This window comes from Haliaeetus leucocephalus, unplaced genomic scaffold, assembly GCF_000737465.1.
Source record: "Haliaeetus leucocephalus isolate CR32 unplaced genomic scaffold, Haliaeetus_leucocephalus-4.0 Scaffold848, whole genome shotgun sequence".
In the NCBI taxonomy this organism is placed as follows: domain Eukaryota; kingdom Metazoa; phylum Chordata; class Aves; order Accipitriformes; family Accipitridae; genus Haliaeetus; species Haliaeetus leucocephalus.
The window spans coordinates 10295829-10316591 of NW_010973284.1; positions in this window are offsets into that span (position 1 = coordinate 10295829).

The following is a 20763-nucleotide window of genomic DNA, read 5'->3' on the forward strand; positions in this document are numbered from 1 at the left end:
GCCTTCATTTATATTGTTACCTTGAAGGTATTTATAGAGCAAGACTGCATCCCCTCTGACTCTTCACACTGCTAATTTATAAAACATTGGTTCCTTCGGTATTTCATAACCACACGCTTTAATCCTGGCATCGTTCCTATTACCTATATTTCTCAAAACGGAGGAACATTTTTCATATTTTAAGCACAGAACAACTTGCATTCAGGCAAGTGGACATGCGCTACGACATGCTGCCCGCACCTCTGCTGCTCGGGTCCTTCTCCCCATGGGGAGGCAAGAGAGAAGAGCCTGGTGCAAGAGGGTCCATCCCCAGGGCTGGTGCACAGCTGGCAGGCACTCAGATGCAGCTGGGACAAAAGAACAGGGCGAGGGACCACGCCGGCAGCATTGCTGGTATTGCCAAGGGGTGATGCCGGAGCAGGCACTCACAGGGCACCTGCCATACAGCACTCTTCCCAGCCGTCCATGCTGAATGGCGTCAGCTCAGTTCAGGGCAGTTAAATGGCAAGATTATATGATATTAGCTTGGCTCTCACCCATTAGCCTTGATCTTACTGCTTTCCAGCCACCCGAGCTATTCCTCTTCCTCTCCAAGGTTCCAGACTGCTGTTTGTCAGTGCCGGGTCTTGTCTTGTTGCATTCAGCCCATGGCTGTAATGTTCCTGGGTGGATTTGGTTGCATCTCAGGCTGTGGTCAGTGCCCACTGGTGACACTGATATGAACGGTGTTACCTCATTCTCTGTTTAATGAAACTTTAAATGCAAGTGTCAGTCCTATCTCCTGTGCTAACATCACTAAAATTGTTCCCAATTTTGAAGTTTCATTTTTATGGTTACTATCGGAGTCTGTGACTCATCAACTAATTTCTAGCCCACAACAAATTCTTTAAATCTATACAGTTTTCATTCAGTTTTTAAGAAAACTTAGTTATAGCACTACAAGAATGACTCTGAGAGGACTAGCCACGCAGGAGATGGAGAGGCGGCCTGCATAATGAGGACGATCTGTTCAAAAAGGGAAGAAAATTAGTTGTAACACATAGGGAGGGAGTGGGCTAGAGGCAGTGCAGTCCCACCTCCACACCTGCTGAATGTCCCTCTGGGCTGAAGAGAGCGTGCGGTTGGGTGCCTTTCAGCAACCGATTGCAAAGCAGCTCTGATGACTGCAGAGGTCCCAAAACCGCAAGCTGCTTATAAGGCTCAAGGTGCATCCCACACCGGCTTCCTCATTACCACATTTTCATGTGCTCGGCTCGCAAGCTCTGTGATTCATCCCTGGTGTGAGCTGTATACTGGGAGGAGCTGGGTGAAGGGGAGTTTCCCCATCCTCAAGAAACTTCATACCACTGATTCCCCGAGCTTTTGCTCCCCAAATCATAGCAGCTCTCTCATGTCTTAGTCCTTTCCCAAAACAAGAAAAAGCTGGAAAGGAAGGCAACGCATATACTTCCCGGCAAGGGAGATGCGTGGCTGCTCAGCAGGTTATCTGAGAATGGAGGTTATTGAAATTCTTATTTTCCAGGGACTGCACTTAAAAAGGCTGTGGGTTATATGAGGTGCTGGAGTTTGAAAATAAGATTAGAGCTAGCTTTCCCTCCCCGCTGACACCCAGTTCCCTTTGGATTTTGGAAAAAAAAGGCTCCATGTGCAAAAGCAAAGGCGGAGTGCAAACATACCCGCTCCTGACGTACAGGAAGGACTGACACAGGGCTGTGTATGCAGGCAAGCGATGAGTATTGCAGGCAAGCTGCCTTGCCTCTGAGCTCCCAGCAGTTTTGTGGAGCCCTGGGCAGAGGTTGTAGGCTCAGTAAGGCAGTAACAAGGGGAAGCAGGAAAGGAGGAGACCGAAGGATGAGGAAAAAAACCCAGTTTGAAACTCTCCTGCCAGACGGCTGCGGTCAGGTGGGCGGCAGATTCCTGCCCCATCTTCTCAACCTTTTTTTTGTAATGGGATGCACATTTGGCCTCTCCCAAGGCCCAGATAACTCCTGTGATGAAGGGAAGATTATTTTTCAAGATTGTCTTTGGAGATTTCTTTTAAAATTCTCAGGCGCACTGTGTCTGGAACTGCAGATTTACAATATGTAGGTTGAGTTTTGTCAGATACTCTTTTACCATCTCTGTGTTTATCCTTTGCTCTTGGCCTCTCCAGCTGCTCTCTCATAAATCCTCTGCTTCCTGCAGAAGAATCCCCAATTTCTTCATTATCATTACTGAAGGTAGGTAGAGCAGTTCTCTCCAACCCAAACCGCCCTGGAGTCAGCCCAACTCAGCCTTCAGTTGCTGGAGGACTTGGATTTATTCCCTAATTCCTCTGCCCTTCTGTTCTTGTTTTTAAATAAAAATATTAATGCACAAACACTGCAGTGTGACTAGAGCGAAGCTGTCCACATGGAGGATGTTTAAAATACACAGTTCAAGTATGTACTCTTACAGGTATACATTGTTTTGGCACTTGCTTACCTTCATGTGGATCTGGTGCATTCATATTTTTGATAGATTAAAAGAGTAGGTCATGTCTCTGCCCACATATACGGACTGATTTCTTATTTCTTGTTTCCTAACTCTCTCCTGTAATTTTGATGCTGTTTTTTATGCTTTCCTAGCTATGCATTTCTTGTCTGCCATTTTATGCGTGGGGATTATCTATGAATCGCTGTTCTCACCACCTGGCCACTCACACCACAATTCTCCTTGTATGACGTACTCCCGGCCGTCATTGCCCACGGTTGACAGAACCATCCCTCAGCCAATTCCAACTACATGGGGACAGGACAAAGGACCTGGCAGCAACCCCCTGGCTCTGCCTAGCAAGTGGATTGATGAAGGTGCAGCGGCATCTCCAGGGAGGACCTGGAAAACAGGTAAGTCATTGCTGGGCACGTGTGATGTCCCCCACCTTTGGGAGGTGTGGGGCTCGCCATCTCCATTTGTTGCCACTCACCACCAAAGTGATGGTGAAAACTCTGGATGGCTTCGCTCTTCTACAGGAGCACTTGCATGTCGCTAGGAAAGGATATTCAACCTGGAGCTTGATGTTATTAACTATTTCCTTTTGATCACCATGGGCATGATTCTGCGAGACACTGAGCAGTGGGACATAAACACAGCAGAGCATCTGACACATCCACACTTCTAATATATGTATGTATGTCAGGACTCTGAAGTTAAGACACTTGCATATGTGTTTTGCTGTGCAAAAGACTTGGTGCTTAGCACCTCCTGAAGCTGAGCCTTTTAAGTGAAGCCCTGTGTACAACATGCTTACTTCTGGTGTTTGGTAGCCCAAATTTAGATACTGACTGTCCTGGTTTCAGCTGGGATAGAGTTAACTGTCTTCCTAGTAGCTGGTACAGTGCTGTGTTTTGAGTTCAGTATGTGAAGAATGTTGATAACCCTGATGTTTTCAGTTGTTGCTCAGTAGTGTTTAGACTATAGTCAAGGATTTTTCAGCTTCTCATGCCCAGCCAGGGCACCTGACCCAAACTGGCCAACAGTGTATTCCATACCATGTGACGTCCCATCTAGTTTAGGAACTGGGAAGTGGGGGGGCAGGGAATCGCCGCTCGGGGACTGGCTGGGTGTCGGTCGGCGGGTGGTGAGCAATTGCCCTGCACATCATTTGTACATTCCAATCCTTTTATTACTACTGTTGTCATTTTATTAGTGTTATCATTATCATTATTAGTTTCTTCTTTTCTGTTCTATTAAACTGTTCTTATCTCAACCCAGGAGTTTTACTTCTTTTCCTGATTTTCTCCCCCATCCCTGGATGGGGGGGGGAGTGAGTGAGCGGCTGCGTGGTGCTTAGTTGCTGGCTGGGCTTAAACCACGACACTGACAACAGCAGTTGTATATTACCGTGGTTATAGAGACTGAAGGGAACAGACCAGTCTGGGCATCCCACACTCCCACAGAACTGGAGCAGGGCTCTTCCCCCGGGACACTCGGCAGTGCTGCCTCTCTTGCATTTAAGCAATTGCAGGGTTTCCTAAGGAAGGAATAGTCTCCAGCCTATTTTAATCCTTTTTGCTGTGGTGGAACTGGCAGGACAGGGCTTGTGTAAGACAGGCTCTGCAAAGCCTCGTCCTATGCCAGACCCTTCATGGATTTGCGTTTAGCTGTGCGTAGCACTGCTAGCGCAGGCTGATGTGCCAGGTAGCACAGGTTTGGGGGGGCCAGGAGCCTGCCACGGAGCTCACTGCCCTGCTTTCATCCAGACCCATCGGGAAGCATAGTGCATGCCACATCTGTCTGGTGGGCACAAGAGAAAGACCCCACAAAAGCTCAGATGATAACCCACTCCAGCGCCAAACGCCCGCCTGGCTTTCCCAAGACAAGCCCACGAACGGCTCACCCGGGGTTCGCTGCCCGCTGCCTTCAGGCAGGGCCTGCAAGGAGCAGGCAGGTGTCGGGCAGCAATCCCGGGGCGTGCTTAAAGGATCTCCGTCACCGCGGCTTTAGCCTTTCCAGCGCTCGCTTCTCTGCCTGCCTAATGCCAGGCAATTTCAGACTGCAGCACTTCTCTCCTGAGGAAACGCTGGCCATAGATTTAGGAATAGATATTGCCAAATAGTATATTGTTTTCATAAATTTCTGTAGATCCACTTTATATCCTAGAGGCTAGACATTCTAATTATTGCTTCTATTTTATCTAAATTGGCAACAAAGCCATCGTAGCTCAGCTCAGAGCCAGTACAGGTAATTCTGCTAGACCAAGTTTTGACCTTTTAAAGTTCATTCTGAAGTGTATTCTCCGCTCTCTGTGGTTCTTGCCCGGCTCTTCGGTTCTGCTTTTTTAGAGCCATCGCCCAATTTAAAATAGCAATCACCATAGCTTCAATACATTGTACCTTAAAGATGTAGGCAATTACTCTGTGAAATATCTCAGAAGCAGGACTAATATCAAAGGGCATTCTCATACCCTTACAACATCCAAATAGCATATTAAAGATCTTGTTGAAGTTAGATTTAAGCTTGTCTCTTCACAGTTTATTTGCTGAAGCAAATGCCCTTCATTTCACAGTGATTTTTTTTCCCCTTTTGCTGGGAACCTGCCTGTCATACAGCAGTTTCACAGAACAGCATTCATTTAAATAATGTAAACCAAAGCATCTCCCTCCTTAAGCTGGCTTTTCAATGACAGATACAGAATTAGCTCCATCTGAAATTTCTTATCCTTTCAATAACTCCCAGATTTTCTATATTATGTTACATTTTTGCTTTACCCCTTAAAAGTGAGATTTTTTTTTTCTGGTTTGGAGAGATCATTGAAGTAACCGATCTTTGGAGTTTAATGTGGTATTCCCTTTCCAGACAGCCTCAGCCCAACCAGATATTTGAGAATCCTCCTGGGTTAAGCCTATTATAGCGAATGTTTCTCCTACTTTGCAGCTGAATTATTTTTTTTTTAATGTAAGTGACATTCTGTGCACCAACCTTTAAACTAAAGTAGGTCTCAACTTTCGCAAAGAGTGTGGAGTGGCACAGCGTGAGTATCTCCCTATATGTCATCCTGTGGCATTTACAGCAAAAATATTTCTAATTTCACAATTAGGAGAGGTTCTCAAGTGGTGTATCTGGATAGAATTGTTGGAAATGTATTACCTGGTGCTTGTTTAAAGACAAATGGTGTTGCGTGTTATTATTCTTTTTTACATCCCAAATGTGAAGCAGTCTTTGTTATAGGCTCCTGATTAATCCCCTTGACTATAGTACGCTGTATTGCTTTCAAATGGTAATTTCCAAAGTGGTTTGTGCCTTTCCACAGTCCCAGGTGAGGTGCTTGCTGCCTCCCCTCCTGAAAGCTCCTGCTCTGCAGCCCCTTGCCCCTGCACCCATCACCCTGTGCCCATCATCACCCTGTGCCCATCACCCCTGCACCCATCGCCCCATGTCCATCACCCCATACCTGCAGCTTAGGGCAGGGCTGGCTCAGCACAAAGCCCAGGGCGCCAGTTTCAAGATACTTCCATAAGCCCATCTTTTCAGACATCTTCACCAGTTCTGGCTGATTTTTTTGGGGGGGGGGAGGGTCGGGGGGGGAATAGGTTTATATCCCACAAAGTTTCAGAGAAGGGTGTTAAAATATGATGCAACTGCCTTCTCAGAAGCTGGAAGGCAAATAACACCAAATATGTGATATTTTGGGTGGATGGAGGGATGGCAATATTGCTTGGCAATATTGCCAACTTCTGGTGGCTGCACACCCATTTCTCATTTTTTGCCCTGGAAAGTTTCACCACTTGCTTGAGTGTATTTGCCCCTCTGCAAGGGTTTGCTCTGCTGACATTCACTGCACGTGCAGTCTTGTTTCTACCCTCTCTGCCAGAAGGTACCCTGGCACAACTCTGCCACTACCAGAGAGAATTATTTTCTGCTTCATTTGTAGCATATTTGACTAAGTATGAAATTATTTTCGCCTTGCATTTCCAACAAAACTTAGCAAATAGGGACTCCCGCCTGTCAGAATATGTCTTATTCCTCCTTTCTTTTCTTCATTTTTAGCTTTTTGTTTTGGAAATGATGCAATGTAAATAGCTGCTTATTCTGCAGAGAGGGATTTAGAGCCCTGCTGGTGCCTGCCAGCCTTTTCATCCCCCCATCTTTAGGAGAGAGCCGCATACAGCCCGGCAGCTGACCTGCTGCCCAGGCTGAATTTCACCCCAAAAGCCTCTGGCTGCAGTTCAGGTTATGGCAGTTTCTCACAGCCCTCTGTAACTCATTTACTTAATGATCTTCTCCATACAAGCCTGTCTGTTATTAATGAGTCACTAAGTTTTCAACAATCTTATGTTTGAGCTTTAAGGTTTAAGCCCATCACATGTGTATCCGCTGATCTGCATTGCAATTAATTATGAATAAAAATGAGCTTTTCTTCTAAACAATGGTAGAGCCTCCCATGTGCCCTGTGATCGGCACCAAGGCTCCGTCCTGGTGTAAAAGGGCTCCACGGCTGCAATGGTGGCGGCTGCCTTTGCTGTCATCTCCAGGATTCTGCTAATTCCCCCTCTCCGGCATGCCTGCTCGGGGGGCTGGCAGTCCAGTACTCCTCCCCGTGGTTCCCCCGCCATGGTCCCTCCGCGCGGTTCCCCACCGGTATTTCAGTCACATACCCTCCCACCAGGCCTCTGCAATGCCAGCTAAATCACAACCATCTTCATGCATGAGAACCTCTCATTCCTCCTGCCTATTCCCTTGGTTTCCAGCCTCAACACAGAGACAGCTCTGACATATTTTGCTTATTCCCTCTCTAATTCTCCCTCTAAGTTTCCTTTTCTCATCACAGACTCATTTTCTTGACTGTGCAGACTCAGAAACCCACATGCAGAGCCCTAATACAGTGAGATACCTCCTCCAGACCCCTCAGACCCTCTTCTTGCTGAGGGCTGCCTGGTGCAGGGTGTCTACAGGAGATTTCTCTAGCAAAGGAGATGAGCTCATTTCCCAAAATGATTCTGCTGTGCCCCTGCCGGGGCTTTAGCTGCTGCCCAAACAGAGGCAAATGGAAAAGCAACTTCATGAAAAATCGTGATCTTGTTTATGTTTTGCTTGGTTCCAATGAAAGTTCTTCCTTAATTTTTTTTCAGTTTTCAAAATCTGAGCACCTCTGCACACCTCCCTCATTTTTGTCACATTCTTTCCACCTGCTTTTTCATGGATTTTCCTTTCTCTGCCCTCTTTTGCTTCTTTGGGGAAAAAAAATCTACCTCAAACCCCTGTTTTTCTTATTCTGCCATTCCAGATCACCAGAATTAGTGTTTCTTTTTTTTCCTCTTGTCACTTTTCCAAAGTTGAGGAAGTTTGGCCCCATTCCAGCTAGAAAGGGAAAAGTCATAAGGCAGTCCCCACCCACCATCCTTCTGCTCCGCTCCAGAGCAGGAACAACTAATGGGAAGAGATGGGAGAAGAGACAGGGGAAATAACACACCAAACTTCCAAACTTTTTTATTTCAATGAAATAGATACACTTTCTTAATTAAAAAAAAAAAAACAAAACAACAAAACACTAAGAAAAAAACATAGCTTTTGATCTGCAACATTTTTTCACCTAATGAAACAGTTCCATCTTCCAGAGAGGAGCAGGATGCTTGGAGAGGTGCTTGGGTAGGAGCATGCACAAGGTGTGCTGCTATGGGCTTAGGGCTTGGCTTAGCACAAGGCAGGTGCCTGGTGTTTGATGACACTGCTGCGTTTTCCCGGCACTGTCAGGATGTAGCCTGGAGGACGTGGAGCAGAGCCACGGACAAGGGCTCGGCATCCTAGACCAGTGTCCGACCCTGGTGTGTTGAGTAGCTGCCTGGCCCTGCTGACCTGGACTTTCCATCCTAGGAAAGGAGGGATAGAGGGAAACAAAATCAGTGCTGAGCCACCTCCTGTCCCGTGGCATGCAGGCCATGAACATCTTGTGGCCAGCATGGGCAGTCCTGGTGTCCCTGGGGCAGCTGAAGCACCCCTGGGTGCAAAAGAGGTTGTGCACAGCAGGGCTACGGAGCCTCCCCAGAATCTGGATTTACCTAGCTCACATACAGGAACTTGCTGTGAAATTGGTAGATCTGCTGCCTTCTAGTCAGCTCTTCCAGCATCTCCTGCCCTCCTGCTAGGATCTTGTATCTTCTTTCCAAGCTGAATTTTTCTAACGAACTCCTGCTTCAGCCTTCAGATCTTGTTGCTCCTCTGTGAGATGGAGACTGCTGAACCCTCAGGAACTCTTATCACTGAGGTCAGGGCATCTCTCAATCTTCTCTCCAGCAAGCTGAGCAGTTTGTACATTCCAGTCTCGTATCAGCGCTTGTTTTCTGATGCCTGGACAGTACGTATGGCTTTCCTTTGCAGAACTTTGGCGTCCTTTTTAATTCTGGACACCCAAGTTGGCAGTAACATCCATAGTAATCATTTCAACAGTAATGTGAACAGAGGCGAGATTGCTCCTCTACTTTTGTGTGATATTCTCCCATTACATATTCAAGGAAGGTGTTAGCTGCTTTCAGCGTGCTGTTGAAATGAGAGCTCATGTAGAGGCAGTTACCTGCAATCATTCCTGAGCTGCCTTCTGAGTTGCAGCTTTCCAAGCCCCATCCTGGAGATAAAGGCTGCGGTCTTTGTTCCCAGATGCTTTCCCTTGCATGCGGTTGTATTAAAATGTATTTAGTTGGATATGGCCATTTTACCAGGCAATTTAGAAGATACTAGACCAGGCCTGCTCGTTACTAACATCCCTACCAGTCACTGCATCACCTGCAGACTTCACCATCACAGCTTTTTTATGATCAGGTTGATCACTGGATGAAAACATACATAGCATTGCAATAAGACCAGATTGCCTGAGGGACCCCGCTAAGGACACCTCCATCCTCCGAAGTCTGCCCAGTAACCACCACACGGTGAGCTCTGTCTGAGACAGCTTTTAGTCCATCTAGACTGTGCCCTGATAATTCCTTCTATAGCATGCATTTTTTAATCCAAATGTCATGTAGCAATAAGCAAAATGCTTCGAGGAAATCCAAGTTTGCTATATTGGTACGCTTGCCTTTATCAACCAGACCTACAAGTCTGTCCAAAAAAAAGACACCACAAAACCCCATAAACACACTGGTTGATGTGCAGGTCTCTGGGCTGTGCCTTTAAATTTTTCTAAACACTGCAACTGCACTGACATTTCTCCAGTCTTTTGGAATTTGCCCATTTTTCTAAGATCTGTTAAACTGTAACATTGGCTTGAGCTAGTTCCTTCTAGACTCTTGAGCATCAGCTGTCCGGATGATCTGCAAATGCTGAATTCGAGGAGATCATGCCTCACATCCCCCATTGTTACAGATGGCAGGATTTATATTCCATCCACAGTATCATCTGGAGATGAATATATCCTCCCGCTTCATTCCAAATACAGAACAGAAATATCTACTAAACATTTCTGCCTTTCTGCACCAGTCACCATCTGGCAAGAGCAGCGAAGAAGCAATGCTGAGTGCCAAGCTCGAGTGGTCCCGCGGGGAGGCTCGTGCCGTCCATGCACCCCACACACACTGGTGTGCTGGGTGGTCTTGGGGCACCCCCCCCCCCCCCCATTGCCCAGGGCTCTTCCCACGCTTTTGCCCACACTGACCAGCGTGGTTCCCCGCTGCACGCACACACACGCACACACACACAGGCAGCCAGCACTGGTGCAAATTCCCCATTTAACCCTGGGCTGAAGAGGCCATTACCATGTAAATCACTGCGTGAAGGAGGCTGGAGGGCAAAGATGGGGAGCAGCCTTGATGGAGGAGGCTGAGATAAGGGGGTTCTTATTGAAATTCAGAAATCTTTTTTTCTTTTTCCCCCAGCTACTCAAACAGCAGCTGAAAGCCAAACTGGGGCTTGCATGAGACCTGTTGGGGGAAAATCCTGTGAAACACCCAAAGAGTGCTTTGAATGTGTTTCTTGGAGTGGGAGTCACCTCTCGTGCCTGTCCAAGTCACTCCCTTCCTCTAGTCCCCATCATGGCCTTGAGGGGCATCCCCATGCTGTCACACCAGCTGGGCTCACCAGTGCTTTCCCAGCTGCCTCAGGTCCCTCCGGGCTGCAGCATCAAGGGCACAGAGCAGGCAGCCCCACAGCCCTGCAAACCACACGTGCAGGGAGCCCCGGAGCCCCAGGGCTGGTGTGAGCGAGATCCCAGGGAAAGGATTCCCAGCCTTTCCCTTGATCCTTTTTTTCTTTTTTTTTTCTCACATGAGTGTTCTCTATTTACTCCTTATTGCATATGGCAAAGCCAGGAGGAGAGAAGGAGAAGAGAAAAAAGGCACAAAGTCTGCAGGGGAGAAAAGAGAGGCGTTATTGTGAACGTGTGTTTGTCCCTGGCTGGTGGCACAGCTCCTCCGTGGGATGCGGGATTCCCTGCTCCGAGGGCTGCCTCGCTGCTGTGCCGAAGGCAGCGGGGGCTGCTGTGGGAAAGACCGTGCTCCGGTTCTGGCAGCAGTCACTGCACAGAGCGATGGTGCTGGGTTAGCCTGGCTGTGTCCCCCCCGGCAGCAACACGGACCCTATTAATAATTAACCGGGTGCGGAGACAGGCATCACGTGTAATGGCATCGCAGATATCTGACACTCCTAATTGGGAGCCACAGCAGGGCTGGCGGCTGATGCTGCCACCGCTCCTGAAGGTCGTCTCTGTGGTCCCATCCCCTCCCGTGGGCTGTGCCCGAGCCCCCGCTGCCCACACGCCTCACCCCATGTCCTGCCTCTGGGCAGAGGGCTCTGCACAGGGTGGCAGCTTCACCCCTGGGACGGCTCCTGGGGTGAGCCACCTTCTCTGCAGCCACCCCAGTGCCTGTGGGAGGGCAGGAGGGTTCTGGGGAAAACCAAGCTGGGGGTCCATCAACCAACCGTACTGCTGGGCTTGCTGGCAAGGAGCTGTCCTACCTTTCATCCAAACTCATTTTGCCGCCTAGGAGAAGCCCTCTGGCACAGGCCGGTGGTCCCTGCGCCAGGGCTGTGATGTGCTGCATCAGCACTGACTGCACATGCTGGCTTTGCGGCCCCATGCCTGGGGGACATGTCCGTGCGGCTCCTTGAGTGCTCCGAAGCTGTTAAAACATGTCCGGGGTTGGGAGTAACATTGGGCACAGCAGGACATGGTGAGGCAGGAAACAAGCCCACCAGGAGGGAAAGCCATCGGCAGCGCGCGCACCCCAGAGCATCACGAAGCAGCAGCTCGAGCGTCGCTGCGAAGGCTGGGGCTCGGGCGTGCAGCCCCCTCTCCCCATGCCGCAGAGAAACCTCTGCAGTGGTGTCAGCACTGGTTCTGGCCCTTAGAAAAGGGACTGCTGGATGAACCCAACTTCAGGGGATCCCTCTGAAGAGACCACCCTGCAGTGACGAGGCACCAAAGTCCCTGGAAGATGAAGGGAAAGTTCAGGTAGGGGATTAGCAGGTGGGATTAAAGGCTCAGCGGCACTCGAGATGGATCTGACCATGCTCTAAAGCGGCCCACCACAGCTCTGTGCAGTGAGGAATTGCTCCTTGTCTGGTTTAATTATACCTTATAGCAATTCCTTGCTTGCTGTCTGCGCTCACCTTTCCCCAGGGTCACAGCCAAAGTGCCCCTTGTGTCCCCGAGGGCAGCTCGGCCATCACCATGTCCGGGGCCAGCACCCGGGGTGAGGGTGAGGAGGCCGGCAGCAGAGCTGCCACCAAAAATTCGTTTGGAAATGTGGAGAAATGCCTCTCATCCATCAAACTTCAGTCATCAGTGAAGAGATTTAATTTTAAGCGCAGTTTGATTTTAAAGAGCCGGAGTCTGCCACCACCAGCAACTCCCAGGCAAGTGCAAACGCACCTTTTCCAAAGCCAGCCCCGAGAGCTGGCGGTGCCACCAGACTGTCCCCCCACATCTGCACCCCCCAACCGCTCCAGCATCAGCATTGGCAGCCTGCAAACCAGTGCCCGATTTGCCCAGCGATGTTTGCCATCTATTTCTCTGACACCTTGTGAACGTTTCCAAATGGGGGTGGTGGGTGCCGAGGGGAGGCTTGTGCCTGCCCTGAACCCCCGAGCATCAGCAGTGCAGGGTTGGGGGGGGCTTTTCGCTGTGCTGTGACTTTTCACAGTCAGGAAGACTCTCACATTTCCAAAAACAAGGGGGGATGAGGGGGTGGAAAGGCCTCTGCCCAATGGTGCCTGTCTCCTGACAAACATGGATAGCCCTAGGAAAAGGGCTGCTCCGAAGCCAACTCCACTGGCCGACACGTGGAAGAGTGTGGACAGCAAAGCAGCCGAACAGGGCTGGGTGAACCCGGCGAGTGCTGCTGGGGCTGTCTGCTCTCACAGACCCTGCAGATGATACACAGAAAAAAGGGCAAAAATGGGGCAGGTGGGGAGTGATCCCCCTCTGCCCCCGCCAGACCTGGCGGCCATGAGCTCTGCAGTTTAACTGTATATCATAAGAAAATATTTCTTCGATTTTAAGCCTGCCAAACCATCTAATTCAAGTGCTCTCCTTGTTTTCAGAGACACAGTGAATACTGATGAAGACTCCCAGGGTACTGAATTCCTTCTCAACCAAAAACTTGGCCACAGCTCGTCACCCCACCTGGATGGTGCTTGGTCCCTTGCTCAGCCGGGGCGGCCACCGGCTGCACGGCTCAGGCTGTGGCTCTGCCACACCAGCACGAGCTGCCGGAGTGGTTTTTGTTTTCTTTCCAGCATCCATCCATACCTTTCCTTGTTGCCTTTTTGAGCATTGCTGGCACTGCAGAGAGGAGCCCGCAGGGACATCGAGGTCTCTTATCCAAACAGCAACTGAAAGCCCTGTGTTGCGTGTGAACGCGGGGGTTATTTTTCCACTGTGTGTGGCATTTTGCTTCATCTGACTGCATTTCACCCCACCACCACCCCCCCCAGTTTCCTGGCCCTGCCGTGGCCCCTAGGAACCATGCTGGCTGGGCGCTCCACGGGGACTCTGGGGGATGCTGGGTACAGAGGGGACGCAGAAGGGATGCAGAGGCGAGTAGGCTCCCCCCTCCTCCCCCCCCCAGCACAGGGTTGCCATATCAACAGGTTCTCCGGCAGAGTCCCTCACTGCGGATGCAGCGTTTTGGCACGCTGTGATGCGAGCCCTCCCGAGCCCCTCACGCTGCCGTGGCCCCACGTCCCCACGGGTGCCCTCTCCTCTCTGCCTCCCCCGGGCTCTGCCAGGCAACGTCCTCAGGTGCATTTTGCTTCTCCCGGTGTTGCTGGTTTGCAGCCTGCCACCGGCACAGCAGAGCAGATCCCGGCCATGCAATGGCACCCGGTTGTGATCCCAAGGCAGCCGCGTGAGCAGCTGTAGCCGGTGCGAGGGGGACAGGCGGGACACCGAGCCCACGGCCAGGCGAGGGAGGGAGCAGCAGGGACTGGTGGCTGCTCCCAAAGCCCTGCAGCATCTGCTCCCCTGCAGTGGCAGCAGGGCTATCCCCCCCAGCCCACGAAAGGCAGAAGGGGGCTGCGGGAGCTGCCTTTACTGATTTGAGAACGGGAAGGAGAGTTTTATCCTCTGACACCAGCCAAAGCACCAAGCAGTGATGCTGGGTGTCCCGTGCGGGGTGTCCCATACTGGGGTACCCTGCAACCCCCCGAGCCTCTTCCAAGGCCTCTCCCACCCCACCCCAGCATGGCTGTACTCTGGCTGCCGAAATCAGTGAGAAATGCCTAAATGTGTGAGAAATGCCTCTTGACCGCTGGCAGGGTTGCACGGTGGAGACTTTTCATCTGGCAAAACCGGTCTGAGCAGGAGGCTGAGGCTACCGGAGCTGGGGTGGGGGGAATCACCACCACCCTCTGCTGAGGCTCCTGGTGGGATGGGGTGAACAACATGGGGTGCCCCAGGAGCCTCCCAGGGAGGCGGGAGGGGGCAGAGGGGAAGCAGGCAAACACACATGTGGGGTGAATGAAAATGGGGGGGCTGCAGGACAGGGAGGGGTGGCCGCATCCCTGCAGATCAGGGCAGGAGGGCCCCGCAGTTGACGTGGGAGACGGAGGGGGAGGAATTTGCTCTGGAGGCACTTGCTACTTCAGATAGCTGGGATGCCAGAGCCGGGAGGGTGTTTACATTCCCGCCCTTATCTGCGCACAGGCACCCGTGGGGCCCCTTTCCCACTGAACAGGTTCTCGGGGGCGGGAGAGGGGAGCTGGGTGCCAGCGCTGGCCCTGCAACCTCCTCGGTGGCTGGGGTTGCCTGTGGGGACAGGGACGTGGGAGGGGGCAGCCACAGGCCAAAGCCTTGCTGACCTTGTGTCTGCCTAGGGCAGGCAGACTGGGTGCTCCCCACCTCCCCTCCTACGTCCGCACCTCTCCAGCTGGGATCTGGGAGCGTGGGTGACTCAGAGTCGCCCATCATGTCTTGCTTGCTTGGCTTCGCCCGGCAGGGTGTAAATCCCCTTTTGTTTCTTGCACTAGGGGACACGTGCAAAAGGGTCCCATGGAGGAGCGGGGGTCGTGGCATACCCCCGGATGCGTCCCCCTCGCCATCATGCCGCAGGCAGAAGGAGCTGGGCCCTGAGCCTGGGGGCCTCTGGCTGTGCTCCAGAGGTGGGCACGGGCAGCGCCTCCAGGTGCTGAGCCTCTCCCACTCTGGGCGCTGGCGGGGCAGAGGGTGACTCCAGGGATGGGACAGCACTGCATGGCAGCATGGCATCGCCAGCCTGTCTGCTCTCTAAGCTGAGCCTCGACCACCTCCCCAGGAAATGATTAGTCCTAAGAGTGTGTCCTGTTTGCATCCCGGGAAGTGGGAGAAGTTGGATGCTGCTGCCTGTGATTGGGGCATCCCCCAAGTACCGGCACGGCTGGGCTGGCAAGGCAGCGTGTGCCGGACCCATGCAGGAACTGCGTGAGCTCAGCGCTCGGCTCTCCGGGGCCAACACAGTGCCGCTACATGCACTCGCCATCTGCACCTCACAGCCCTGCAGCCCCACGGGCCCCTCAAGCCCCCATCAGAGAAGCAGCTGTAGGGACCGCAGTTGTGCATGGGGCAGCCAGGGCAGGTCTGGGGCCGTTCCCCGCAGCCGGGCTCTGGTGCTGGGGGAAGCAACCAGCCATGCAGTAATCACGGCCGCCTCTCGTCTTGGCTGGTAATTGCCTGTTAGCAGGAGGAAGGGAGCTGTGGCCGCGCCGGCGGGGCTCTTGCCAGGGCTAATGACAGCAAAGCGACAAACTGGGTCCTGCAGCGCTGCCAGATGAAGGAGGGAACTTCCTTGGCGTGCGGTGTTGGAGGCAGCTGCGGGAGAGGTGGAAACTCCCGGAGCCCAGAGGAGAACAAAGGCTTGCCGGGGCCGTGGCGCACGGCACCGTGCGCCGTAGCCCTGGGAAACACGCGAGCGTGGCGCTGGCTCCGCAGGCTCCCGCCTGCGCCCGTGCGTGGGCTGCCCACGAGCTCCCTGCGCCTGCAGCAGCCTCCCAGCAGTGCCCCCGCCGGGAGAGCTCTGCCCCGCAGGCACCGCTTTGCCCGTCGGCGGCCGCCTACACGAGCTGCGCACCGAGGTGCCGTGTGAGGACACGACGCACCGTGGACAGCCCGGGAGAGCCCATCCCTACCCCAAAGGCATTGGCCGCGGCACCGGGGCTTTGCCATGACCTGCCTGCAAGGGCAGCAGGGGCTTGCCGTGCCCGGGGCGCTCCTGCTGGCACTGCCATCGTAGGAGCAGGGGTGTCACCCACCCAGCGGGGCGATGCCCTGCGCGGGAGCCCAGGGGCGGGGAGACAGAGCCCAGCAGGGCTGGCTTTGCCCCAAACCACATCCCCGCTGGGATAATCACGGTGGCATGGCATGGGCTGAGAAGTAGGGACATGGAGGGTGGTCTGCCCAGCTACTCAGGAGCCCTGTCCCCGCTCCCCACATCTGCAGCCCCCCCACCCCCCACTTGTGGGCTGCGTCCCCCCGGGCTCGTAGCTCGTTAGCCAAGAAATGCCGTGGTGGTCTGCCGAGGCGCAAGGCTGTGCTCACTCATGAGCAGCCCCCGAGGGATGCTCACCACAGCGTGGCCCGGTGGCTCTGCCATCACCTGCACACCAGCACCACGCCTGCCGTGTCTGACAGCCTCTCGGACCCTGATACACCTCCAACATTGTGTCTCAAAGTGCTGCTGCTTCTCCCCAGACACCTCACGAATATGTTAAGCAACGTGGAGCTGCGGCGGAGCCTGCAAGCCCCCGTGGCTGCCCTGTGCTGGGATGACAACTGCCCGTTTATACCTCCTCTGTTTTCTCTCTCTTGGTGAGCCTTTGATGTGTGGCAATACTTTGCCTCTCGCTCCACGACAACTTAATTTCTATAGTAACCTCCTGTGCTGGATCTTGTCGAAAGGCCTTTTGAAAATCTGAATAAACTATGTCGAGTGGTTTTTCTTCTACCCACTCTTTACTGACGTATTAGAAGACCTCTAACATAACAAATGAGTCTGGATGCTCCTGTGTAGAAGTTGTGCTGGCTCAAGCCGAGCCTATTGCAATCTTCCAGCCACTCAGGTTTTGATAACCGGCTCTGCCAATTTGCCAAACATGAAGGATTTTTCCTCGCGATGCTCCCACAGGACCGGCAGGGCCACCCCTGCCGTGACAGTCCCTGGGGACAACCTGGGGACACGTTTCAGGGGAGCCCCAAGCCTGCCCCGGGCCAGCAGCGAGGGGGACTGTCGCAAACCACTCCAGCTCATTACAAAATTTTAATTAATCTATGAAAATTTCCTATCTGCAAATAATTCAGACCTTATGAAATTCCAATAAAACCATTTATCACAGCTGGCAATTTGATGCTGCCAGCAGAGCTCTTGGACGCTCAGATAGTAATTGATAGCCTAATATAATTTTAAATTAGCGTTTGTGTTATTAATTTCAACCCTCTGAAAACACCTCTTTTTTGGACTAAACCCCACTTCTCCTGCTACCCTGCAGGCAGCGGGCGCGCATCCAGGGAGCTGCCGATAAGCACCTGCCTCTCTGCCTGCTCCTGCCGCCCTGCCCGCAGCGGTGCTGGGGGCTCCCAAGCATCCCCGGTGCGGGGCTGTGACACCAGGAGCAGGGCTGGCTGGTGACATCCCGTGGGAGCAGGGGTGGCTCCCGAGCCGGGAGAGCTGCAGAGGGACAGCAGAGCCGAGAGCAGCGTGTGCACACACGGGGGGGGCCGAGCGCGACCCCCGCAGCCCAGCCCACCACTTTTGCAGTTAAATACTCCATCCGAGTAATTTACACTTACGCACCCGTCAACTTTCGGGGACGTGGGATCCTTCTCCCCGTGCTGAGTAACATCCCTGCGTGTCGCTAAACAGCTATTACACCCTGCTGTGGGGCGGCTGCGTTTCGGAGGTGGGAGAAGGAAAATGATCCCTGTACTTACGTGGTCTTAACTCTGTAACACGCTCAAAAACTTGCAAAAGATACCAAGTAATGAATGCATAATGACAGCTGAAATGTGACAGTCTCGCCATCCCTCCGCTACAGCGCTCACCAGTAATCCCAGTGACAATGGGAGCAGCATGGGGCACAGCCCACGTCAGTGGGGAGTCACGGGGAGCCTGCGGGCACCCCGCTGCTGCGCTGGGACTGCCTGCCCTGGCTAGGGCTGCCGCCACAGAGCCCCGAGCCGGGAAAGGGTTGCTGGTGACATGCCAGGGGGCCTGGGAAGGGTTGGGGACAGCAGAGACAGCGAGTCAGGAGAGGCTGGTACAGACAAATAGAGAAGCCGGTGAGATGGGAGGCGAGAGCATGTTTGATGCGGTTCATTAGTTAATGGGCACGCCGGGCTTTGAAAGTGCAAAGCACTAAAGAGGTGCAAAGGATTTCATGTTTTAAATTATTTATTCGGGGTTTTTTTTCCTCTTTTTTTCTAACTAGACGCCGTGAGGAGCAGCCGTGCGTGGCCGACCAGGAGCAGCACAGCCATGCTTGAGCCCGGCGGGGGCCGAGTGCCCCTGCGCGGCGGGAGGGAAAAAAATGCGGGGCTGGGTTTTGGCTGCTGCTGCCCAGTCCTGGGACTAACACGGGGATCTAGACCCACGGGACGGGGGACCGTGCGTGGGGCAGCGTGGCTGGCACACTCTCGTCCCCGGCCAGGCATCACGGGGGACCATGTGGGGCCACTGCCACCAAAGGGCAGCTCTGGGGGCCCTGGGGCATTATAAAGGGATTCCCACAAACAACGCCTGTCCCCCCGTCTCTGCCCTCGCCCGGGGAGCACGGCAGAGTGCAGCTGCTTAAGCCCTTTCTTTGGGACCATCAGGGGACTGAGCCAAAGGCATAATTGTGCTGGGGAGCTACTACCACATTAAAAACCTGGACACAACCCCGTAACGAGATTTGTAATTTGTCCCAGGCAGGCAGGCAGGCCGCAGTGTACTTTCCCCATTAGGGGCCACGTGCCGTTAGCAATCACATTAGTGGGGCCGGGATTTAGCAGCAGGAAATCAAAGCGGTCCCTGCAGACCCCGGCCCATTGCTGAGCAAGCCGGGCAGCTGAAGGGTGCAGAGGGGCTGCCTGTCCCCACATGCTCCCTGGTCACAGCTTGACCAGGCTGTGCTGGGGTCCTCCTTGCTCCTGCCAGCATTGGGAGCCACAGGGTTCTCCCACTTGGTCACCTGGTAGCTGAGCCTCCCTGGATGTCACGCAAACATGGTTTGATCTGCTCCCAGCTGTGCTGAAACCCCGGCGGAGTCCCAGCCCTCGCAGCCGCGCTGCCCTCATTCGCTATTTTATTCTTGGGATCTATTGGTTAAACAGATTTTAATCTACACAGTCTGGAGCTATTGATACCATGCCGTGCTAATTTGTTAGCCGGCTGTCAAGCAGACAAAGCGAAATGCCAAATATTAAATGAAATGTATTGTGTGAAACAGACCAGTGCCAAGGTCCCTGTTTCCCACGCGGCATCCAGCTCCCACATGGGGCTCAGGGTGATTTATAGGTCTCACGGGCCTGGGCCCCTGGCAATAGGTGCTCTTGGAGTATGCATTGGTGTGTGGGACACCTGCAGGACTCCCTTGGACCCATTGATTTGGGGGGGCACCAAGGGTTGCCCTACTCTGCAGGGGAGCTGGGATGTCTGCCTACACCCAGTCCCTGGTCTCTCACCCCTCTGTCCCCAGTGGGAAGGACTGCACCCCAGCCCCTATGACTGCCCCCTCCCCAGCTCGCTGGGTGCCCTCTCTGCCCCCCAGTGTGTGGCCCGGGGGGTGCTGCCAGCCCCTGGGGGATGGCAGAGGATTTTCTGTGCTGGGGTAGCTGTGTGAGTGCAGGGGGCACCCGCTCCCCGACCGCCACGCCTGGGAGATTATTTATTTGGTGAGTTATGACTTTGTTTTCCCCTGTGTAAATATCTGGGAAGCGCAGCTAATGTTCTGTGCACAGCCGAGACAATTACAGCCCTCAGCATAGCCTCGCCGCCCCCCTGGCCCCCTCATGCAAATCAGCCCTGGGCCCGCCGTGCCTCATGTAAAGGTAGAAACTCGCATTAAACCACCACCGTGAAACACGGCCAGCGCTGCCCACAGCCCTCGGCCACCCCGCTCCGGCCCCGCGGGCCTGGGGGTGCTCCTGAGGCTGGTCCTGGGCAGCCCCACATGGGCCAGCTGTGCTGGGGTCACCTGTCCAGCTGTGCCCTGAGTGGCCCTTCCAGCTGTGCCAGGGGCTGCAGATGTGCCGAGCTGATCTTTCCACTGTGCCAGGGATGCCTCTCCAGCTGTGCAGGGGTGGGAGGGGGCTCCAGCTGTACAGGGCTGGTTCTTCCAGCTGTGCTCATGTGGGGCTCTCCAGCTGTGCAAGGAGAGCTCAGACTGCCCCCAGAAACATAGGGGAAGACCCCCACAGCCCCGCACAGACGGTGTAGAGCCCCAGACCGCTCTCCTGCAGACAGGAGCGGGGCTGCTGCTCCTGTCCCAAGGGCTGCTCGTTGGCACTAATGAGGGCGGGTGCCGGGGCCGTGGAGCCTGGGTGGCGGCGGTGTCTCCTGGGCCCCGGCCCCTGGACGACAGGAGGCCCCGAATCAGCTTCATTAAGAGCCATTGATCTGTTTCCTGCTTAATATATTTTTCATTTCCAAATGTTTTTTTCCAGGCTCCACAGCGTTTGCAGCTTGTACCAATTAAGGCAGCAGCACAGAATGAGCGCTGCAGCCCATTAATTAAACTTATAGGGGGAGATTAAGTGGCCACTCCATTCTCCCTGGCAGCTCTCTCCAAGCAACAGGCGTACTGGGGACAGGAGCAAGGCTGAGCACTCACGTGCCGGTCTCCTACCCTCCCTCCCCGCCGTGTCTC